The 8,435-nt window shown below is 38.5% G+C and overlaps 1 protein-coding gene across 3 annotated transcripts in view; it reads left to right on the top strand.

The window, feature by feature from the left end:
* Positions 1-2,335: 2,335 nt before the first annotated feature.
* Positions 2,336-8,435, top strand: part of ENOX2 (ecto-NOX disulfide-thiol exchanger 2) — a 151,961-nt gene continuing 145,861 nt past the window's right edge. Inside the window, exon 1 of one of the 3 annotated variants that reach the window (XM_077766166.1) lies at positions 2,336-2,474. The gene's annotated coding sequence lies outside the window, so the exon portion shown is untranslated. The remainder of the gene's footprint in view (positions 2,475-8,435) is intronic. The other 2 variants (XM_077766168.1, XM_077766165.1) reach the window with 2 other exon arrangements.

Here is an 8,435-nt window from a genome sequence, read left to right as displayed (position 1 = left end):
AGAAATGATAGTTAAATATCTATGACTGAGTACTTTTCATTTAGCAGATTATTTACCCAGACTCCAACTTCTAGAAAAAGGTAAAGTCAACAATGAAAAGATTCAATGAAGAAAAAGGTCTATCCTTGGATCAGAGCAAATTCAGACCACTCTCCTCACATTGGACATCAACAACTCTAGATATTGAAATGGAATAGAAATAGAAATTCAAAATTATGGTAGTGACAGTTAATATTTATTGAGTATCTGCTTTATGCCAGATGTAATGCAGAATGTTCTACATACATAATTTCATTTTAATCCTTTTAACAGTCCCATGAGTTAGGCACTGTTATTAGTTTCCTTTTATAGACTATGACTCTGAAGCTCTGTAAGATCTTCATTCATCTACTTAATAAGGCAGGAAAATGATCTAATATATTATTCTGTAAAATTATCAAATGCAAAACAAAATAAGGAAAATTTTTTTCTGATTAACCATCATTAATCAGAATCTCCTAATCCCTGAGCATTCCTTTTGATCAAGCTTTCACCGTCTTGCTGTATAGTAGTCAGATGAGAGAGGTNGACAGTATGGTATTGGCACAAAAACAGACACATAGACCAATGGAACAGAATTGAGAACTCAGAAGTGGACCCAAAAGTATACAGCCAACTGATCTTTGACAAAGAAAAGTTTTTTTTAATAGTACATTACTTGGGGCACCTGGGTGGCTCAGTCTGTTGAGCGTCTGACTTCGGCTCAGGTCGTGATCTCATGGTTTGTCGTTTCTAGCCCTGCATAGGGCTCTGTGCTGTTAGCTCTGAGCCTGGAGCCTGCTTCGGATTCTATGTGTCCCTCCTCTCTGCCCCTCCCCCACCCATGCTCTCTCTCCCTCTCGCTCTCAAAAATAAATAAACATTAAAACATTTTTAAAAAATAGTACATTATTTACATTTGACTCTGAGACCACTCAAGTCCAAGAAACCTCTTCATTTGTAAATTGTATAAAAATGTAGTCTTTTTAATACATAGCAATTGATGTTTGTTTCTTTAGTTCTTTCTAATCATGAAAGGGATTTACGAGAACATGGATATTAATGCAGTGAACAGTTGACTTAAGATACAGAAGTGCATTTTCATTCCTTCACTTAGTTACTCAGGTGATGTAAAGGAAGAATGACAAGTCCCAGAAGACATTTAATGGAGGTGTTCCAAGTGGAGTCTGATTGCTGAAGAAATGGTATTTATTATGTGGGCTGAAAAACATTAGCCTAGGGATACTTTTAACTAAAACCAATAATATAAAGACATTTTGTTAGAATCTTAGGAGTCATTTTACTGACACTTGATTGACTTAGCTGACTGGACTCCAAGCTTTTATTGACCTTTTACATCATTGCTTCAAGAATTGTACAGCTATGGCCCATTGAAACATCAAGGGTTAAAGAATGAGCCTGACAGGCCAACCTGATTTCTTTTTTGATAGGATTAGGGAACCAGTGGCTAAAAGGCTTAAGAGAGATCACCTAACTTTGGTCTTTAACAAAGCTTTTGATTCCACATTTCATGAAATTTTAATTGAAACACTTGAAATTCCAGGTGCTGCTGCCAGAGGAGTAAGAAAGTCTCTGTTCCTCCCTGGCAGAAGCATCTGAGACCTAGAGAGTAGAAAGTGCCTTCTGCCATTTTAGGTGGTACAGCAGCAACTAGTAAAGTAACCACGGTCTGGCATCATTTGGAATGGATAGGAGTAGCACTAGCCAAACCCGGGTCATAACTCCCCAGCACTCCAACTACTCACTAATCCCATTGCGAGTTCTGTATCTTTGTTTCCTTCCCCCATTTGCTATAGAGTTGTGCTTTTTCTTTTTTGGAAATCTCTGTTATTGTTGGCAGTGACTTTGACGCCAGGCTGCTCTGACGGTTATATCTGCATCACCTTGCAGTGAAAGAATGGAAAAATGTCAAGGGACAGTCTCAGGAATACATGACCAAGCTTTTTCAAAGGAAGAGTGGATTTAACCATAGCCACATTTAAAGGTCTTATCTCTTTTAAAGAAGGAGGTAGAAGATAATTTGATAGCTTGTGGCCAAAAATGCTAATTTCTCAGAAATGTGAGGGATCTTCTTAATGACTAAGCCACAATCTTAAAAGACCCTATGTTTTAATTCTGCACCTGTCAAGAAAATCTGGAAAAATTACAAAAGTAACTGACTTTAATGAATTCACCTGTTATTCCTAGGTTCTTAAGATTTAGAGTTTTCCTCTAGTGGCTCATATAATAAAATCTAGGAACATCCCAGTCCTTAATGGAGTCTGGATTTTGGCTTTCTTTTTCTTCTTTAGGATTGAACCAGCTGCCCTTTGACCCTGCCAACAACAACGAACCCCTGCAGTTTGGTAGTGCCAGTGGCCCTCTGGTCACAGAAGGCCACATTGAGAATGGAGGGGAATCAAGCAAGAAAAGAAAGAGAACAAATGCTCCTTCAGGTAAGCTAGGCAATAATGCACTGTCTCAAGTCAGTGCTATTGAATCGACATTTTCCCAGAGCCTAGTATGTTATTGACACTTTGCTGGGATTGGTAGAACTTACAGAAGTGAGAAAGAGTCCCCTGTCCTCAATGAATTCATGGTAGGATAGAGCATGGGGAAAGCACAGACAATAATAACTCTAATAATGAGATAGAGTATCACTGTTGATGTGGTTAAGTGTGGAAAATGGGGAAAAACCCCTATGGAAGCACAAACAGGGAAGAGTTTAATTCAGCCTTGGGCATCGTAGAACACTTCGCAGCTGAAGTGACCTTTGTCGCTGACCCTTAAATGGGTAGGCTTGAGACAAAAAAAATAGATGAGTAAAGAACATTGATTTAAGTAGAAGGATTGCATGAGTGAATGGTTTCACTGTATGTTTTTCTTTGTGTGTCCATGTGGTGGGTTACCCTCACTTTTACTCGTAATGCAGATAACTGCATGTATTTGTATCTCCCCACCCCAGCCTTGTTTCCCCCAGTACACACTATGCCCACATGTGTTTTATGCCCTCATAGCTATCTTAGAACAGGTGACAAGCTGATTGTCTTAAATCATTTATAACAGTCAACTGAGTTTTGATCCTCCCCTGCAATCCTCCTTTACCTTTATGTTCCATTAGCCTATTCTCAAGTTAAATTTCTCCTAAACGAGTGGGGAAACAATAGGAGAGCCAATACTTAACTGATTATTTGATATGTTCAAATTGTATCTATTTGCTGCTTGGCTATTCATTTGAAAACAGNGGTTTCCATATAACACCCAGTGCTCATCCCCACAAGTGCCCTCCTCCATGCCCATCACTCCCCTTCCCCTCCCTGCCACCCCATTAGCCCTCAGTTTGTTCTCGGCATTCAAGAGTCTCTCATGGTTTGCTTCCTCCATTTCCCCCACTATTTTTCCCCTTCTTCTCCCCCACGGTCACCTTGTAACATGGAGCATGCTTACAAACATATAAGATCGTATATGATTCTGCTTATAAATCAAGGTATTTGTCAAATACAAATTTGGAAAACAAAAACAGTGAAACACAGCTCTCTGGAGTTCTCAAAGAGTGATTTTTAGAGAGGTGTATTATCTGGAACATTGGAAAGGCATAGATTATAGCTACAAAAATGGTGTGAGTTCTAATCCCAGCTCTATTTCTTTCTGAAGAGCAAAGGAGTGGTTCCTTAGCCTCTCTGAGTTTCACTTCAATTGTAAAGTAGAAATGGTACTAAAACTCACGTATTAGGATTTAAACACAATTATATAAGGTAAAGTGCTTAGCTTGGTATCTGCACACACTAATCACTTAATAAATGCTGCTATTATTTTGTTATCATTATTATATGGTAATATTATAAACTTTACCTGTTTGAGTATCAACACATTTCACATTTTTAGGTTAATCATTATGTATGCCAATCGTGTGTGTGTGTAAATGTATCTGCCTTTTTAAGGCATGTATTCAACTCTGATCATTTAGAGGCATAACTCCAGATATTAGTTATTGTTCTGCACAATAATACTCTGTTATAGTTTTCAGGGTTTACTAAGGAATATAGGCTTTTTATCTCTACAATAAAATGTCCTACACTCTGGTAGCTTTTTAGTTATTACAGCCATATTTTATATATGTCCTGTGTCCTGTCTGCAATCTGCAGTAACTTCTGGTTTCTCTCAATGTCCCTTCATGCAGCACCCCTTTTTCTCCTTCTAAAAATTTACAAACTTTAAAAAACAAAAAAATCCAGGGACACCTGAGTGGCTCAGTTGGTTGAGCATCCAACTCCTGCTCCAGTCATGATCTCGTGGTTCGTGAGTTCAATCCCTACATGGGGCTTGCTGCTGTCAGCGCAGAGCTCTCTTCAGACCCTCTGTCCCCGCTCTCTCTCTTCTCCTCCCCTGCTTTCTCTTAAAAATACATTTAAAAATAGTAAAACATTAAAAAACAAAAAAGGCAGCCATCTCCAAGTTGATATGTCAGATCAGTATGTTAAATCAGCTGTAAGAGAACTTGCTATAGAGAGAGAGGATTAGGGCACCAACTTTAAGACGTCTATTTTGGCTGCTCTGAGGCTTTTTTTGATCACTTATTAGTTTTCCAGTGTGTCCTTGATAAGTGATGTCCTAGTTTAGATTAATACCTCCTGAACTGTAGTTAATTCATGAGGGCAGGGAAAAGGGGTATGAATTCATAGGAATTGTGAAGTAACTTTAAAGAACTGCAGTTTTATTTCTAATGAGCAAATTCAGTGAGAGCAAAGTAACTGTTACAGATATAGGATTTTAGCAATAGATTATACTAATCTACAATTAGCAGAATCAGTTTGCATTCAAATAATGAATATGTTGAAGTTCTTTAAAAAAAAGACTATTTTCTTTAAATAGCCTTCTGAAATAGCCCCTGTCAGGCTAAATTAGCTCTCTTGCAGTCTTTTTCACACTGTTTGCTTAGTGAACCCTTTCTTTGTGACTCCAGCCCAGGTTAAATCACCACAAATCCCAAAAGCTTGAAGTCCAAATTAATGAGGTTTTACTATATAGCAGTCTCTTATAATTTTTCAGCTGGCAACCTTACAGCATTATAAATGGGCAGATTGCTTTGTAATTATATATTCTTCCTTTCACCATTCCCTGCATCTCCACAAGGAGGAAGGCTAGGGTTCAAAGTCCTTAACAGAATTACGAGACATTTCAGTTCTAAGCTGAGCTACATATCCAGCCATTATATCACTGAACCCCGTAACCCCTTTGAATCAAAGCCATCTTTCTCGCTCTCCTCTCGCTGCAAATGAGGAGGGGTCTTTGACTGCAGTTCTAGTTCCTTACTACACATTCTGGTTTTCTTCCTTTCCCATCCCTCTTATCTCATCCTTTTCTACAATTTTCCTCTCTCATTTTCTACTAAAATTGATTTCTGAAAGGTCACCAGTGACCTGCAAATTGTCAAAGTCCCTGGCCTTTTGGCTGGTCTCAACTACTTTGACCTGTTTGGTTCATTTGATGCTGTTAACAGCCTCCCCTACCTTGAATTCTCTCTTCTTCCGCTTTCCTTGGCAATGTACTTTACATCCTTTTCTGTCTCCTTCAACCATTCTTTCCCCCTTTTTCTTCCTACCTCCACTTTCAGTGAGTATACTATCATCCACATTTGTAGGTGAGAAAATAAAAGTTTGATAAACTAGCAAGTGGTTTAGGCAGGCCTCTAACTCCAAAGCCTGTCTTTAACTCCTATGTCATGGTTACTATGCCTGTAGATATTAGGAAGCTGGACCCATTACTAACATGTGTGTTAAATATTGGTGGTGCACTAAGGAAATCTGTGTTTGTGTGAGAATAAGGTGAGCAGATTTGATCATTTCTAGGATCCCTCTAAACTCTGAGATCCCATGGTGTCTTCAGCTTTTTTTTTTTCCTGCTACTCCCCAAAACAAGTCTTCTATTTCAGCCAAGGTGATCTGCTACTAGACCAGCATTGCACCTACCTACTTAGTACCTTGCTCATGCTGGTTTTTTTGTTTGTTTGTTTCTTTGTTTGTTTGTCTAGTATGGTCTGTCTTCTTTAACGTGTCAAAATCCTGTCCAATTGAAAGTACCTAGTACAAGTTCAGAATTCTCCAGGAGGCCTTCTGGATCATCAGTTAGAATTGTTCATTTGTACCTCTGAAACCCCTTGGTCATTATATTCATATGACTCATTTGACATTGATTATAGATTAACTTGTGGTTATCTGTTCATGTGAATATGTCTTAGCCTTTTAACTCATCATTAGTCCCTTATTGAAAGGGCCTCTGACTCATGGCTTTTGCAAAGATACAATGTCTTGCGTACAATAGATGCTCAATAAATATTTATTGATTGATCATGTATCTGGCTGAATAATTGCTTTCCCTTGCCCTTAATATTCTCCGTTATTCTTTTATCACTGCCAGAGTGGAGCTGTGTATAAAACTGGGTACTTTTGGGGCACCTAGGTGGCTCAGTTAGTTAAGCATCTAACTCTTGATTTCAGCTCAGGTCGTGCATAATCTCATGGTTTGTGAGATCCAGCCCCACATCAGGCTCTCTGCTGAGTGTGGAGCCTGCGTAAGAGTCTCTCCCTCTGCCCCTCCCTCGTGCATGTGCGCGCTCGTGTGTGTGTGCATGCTCTCTCACTCTCTCTCTCTCTCTCAATAATTAATTAATTAATTAAAAATAAAATAAAACTGGGCACTTGGTATCTAATGTTGATGAATTGACTTCCTCACTTGCCCCTAAAGATCATACTCCAAACATTTGTAAGATTATATCCCTAGATAAACCACACATCAAATGTAGGTGCTTGTGGAGAATACTTGGCCCTAATGGAATCCTTGCCTCTTTACTAGGTGCAATTTCATGAGTGCCCAAGGGAAACTTAGAGGTGGAGTTTGGGTGTCTTGTCCCAATTCCTTTGTGAAGTAGATCAGTAATCTGGATTAGATAACACTGCAGTATTTGACCAGAAACTCTTCCCTAGTCGATCTGGCTGCTTTGCAGCTTTTATCATAAGTTGATCTCAGCATTCCTTAGAGTATGTTTGCTCTCAAATTTCACTTTTTCCTTGTATAAATGTTTCCTCAACGGTGCAGTAGCACAAATTTTCTAAAATTGCTAAATGTCAAATGAGTCCACTTATTCAGATGATCCTCTATGGCTAAAGAGTAGAAGATTGTTAAACCCTCATCAAATCATAGTGCCTATCCACAATGCCAACTGCCTTCTGGTTTGAGATCCACCTGGACTTGTAGAAGCAGAGATAGCAATCCTCTTCTCAAATACGTCTACTTAAGTGGAAGAATCCATGAGTCAACAAGGCCATCCAGATGATGAATAAAATTGAATGCATTGTTTTAAGCAACCTCATGACACATTAGTATTCAAAGAAAGTGTCAGCCCTCTGGAAGAGTGGGCAACTAATCTGGGGATAATTATGATACCAGAGTGATGATCCAGATGTAGACATACTCCTGTTTCCATTGTCTTCTCTCATAGGCCTGTACTGAAAGATAGGTTTGCACTTAAATACATGATGCCCAGTACTGAGCAGTATTGTTCTCAAAGTTCCTATGAATGATGAATAGCTCAGTATAAAAAGAGGCATCCTCAACCATTTTCTATTTGCAATAACATCTGAATCCCAACTCCAAGAGTTAAAGATCTCTAGGAAGACCCTTCTGTTCAATAATAATTTGCATTGGAATGGCAATTCTTTCCTTCCTTAATATATTTTCATATTTGTTTCATTTTAGAGATTAAGTGTTAATAACCAGAGAGGAAAAATGATTTTGACTAAGGTGGACTAGCATCTCCAGGAATGTCATGATAAGGACCTCCAGATAATATATAAATGTGATCAAGGACCTCCAGATAGTATCTAAACTTGATCATAGACCCCTAACTCAGTTTCCAAGTTTTCCTTTAGAATTTCTGGAAATCAAAGTGAGACTTGACAAAATGAAAGACAGTGAAGAGCTCTAGCACTGCCAAGGCAAGATTAATAAGATGAAGTGGGCCTGTGCAGCACCAAGTCAGACATAATTAAGAATTATATTGAAATGAATTGTTAGAGGGAAGTTGCTTAAGCCCTTTGAGAGAGAAATATAAAAATGAGATGAGCATTCATCTGTTTGGGAGTATTTTTGTTTCCTTTCTTACCTGGAAGAGGGGCAATGAACCAGGAAACTTTTCTATGACACTTACAGCCTTTTGATTTATCTCAGACTCACAGGGCTGAGACTTTTATTTCACATGTACTTTGAAGTCCACAAATGAAAGCATTGATTGTTTTTATAGAGAGAAAATGCCACCGTTTTATATCTTGGTGTTTGGTATTTCTCGCATGTCAGCTGAATTATTATATTGCCAAAAACAAGAAGAGCGTATTGTTCCTTCAAATGGAATTAAAATAAGA

This window comes from Crocuta crocuta, unplaced genomic scaffold (genome assembly GCF_008692635.1).
Source record: "Crocuta crocuta isolate KB4526 unplaced genomic scaffold, BGI_CrCroc_1.0 scaffold1133, whole genome shotgun sequence".
In the NCBI taxonomy this organism is placed as follows: Eukaryota; Metazoa; Chordata; class Mammalia; order Carnivora; family Hyaenidae; genus Crocuta; species Crocuta crocuta.
This window is presented reverse-complemented; position numbering and strand designations above follow the sequence as displayed.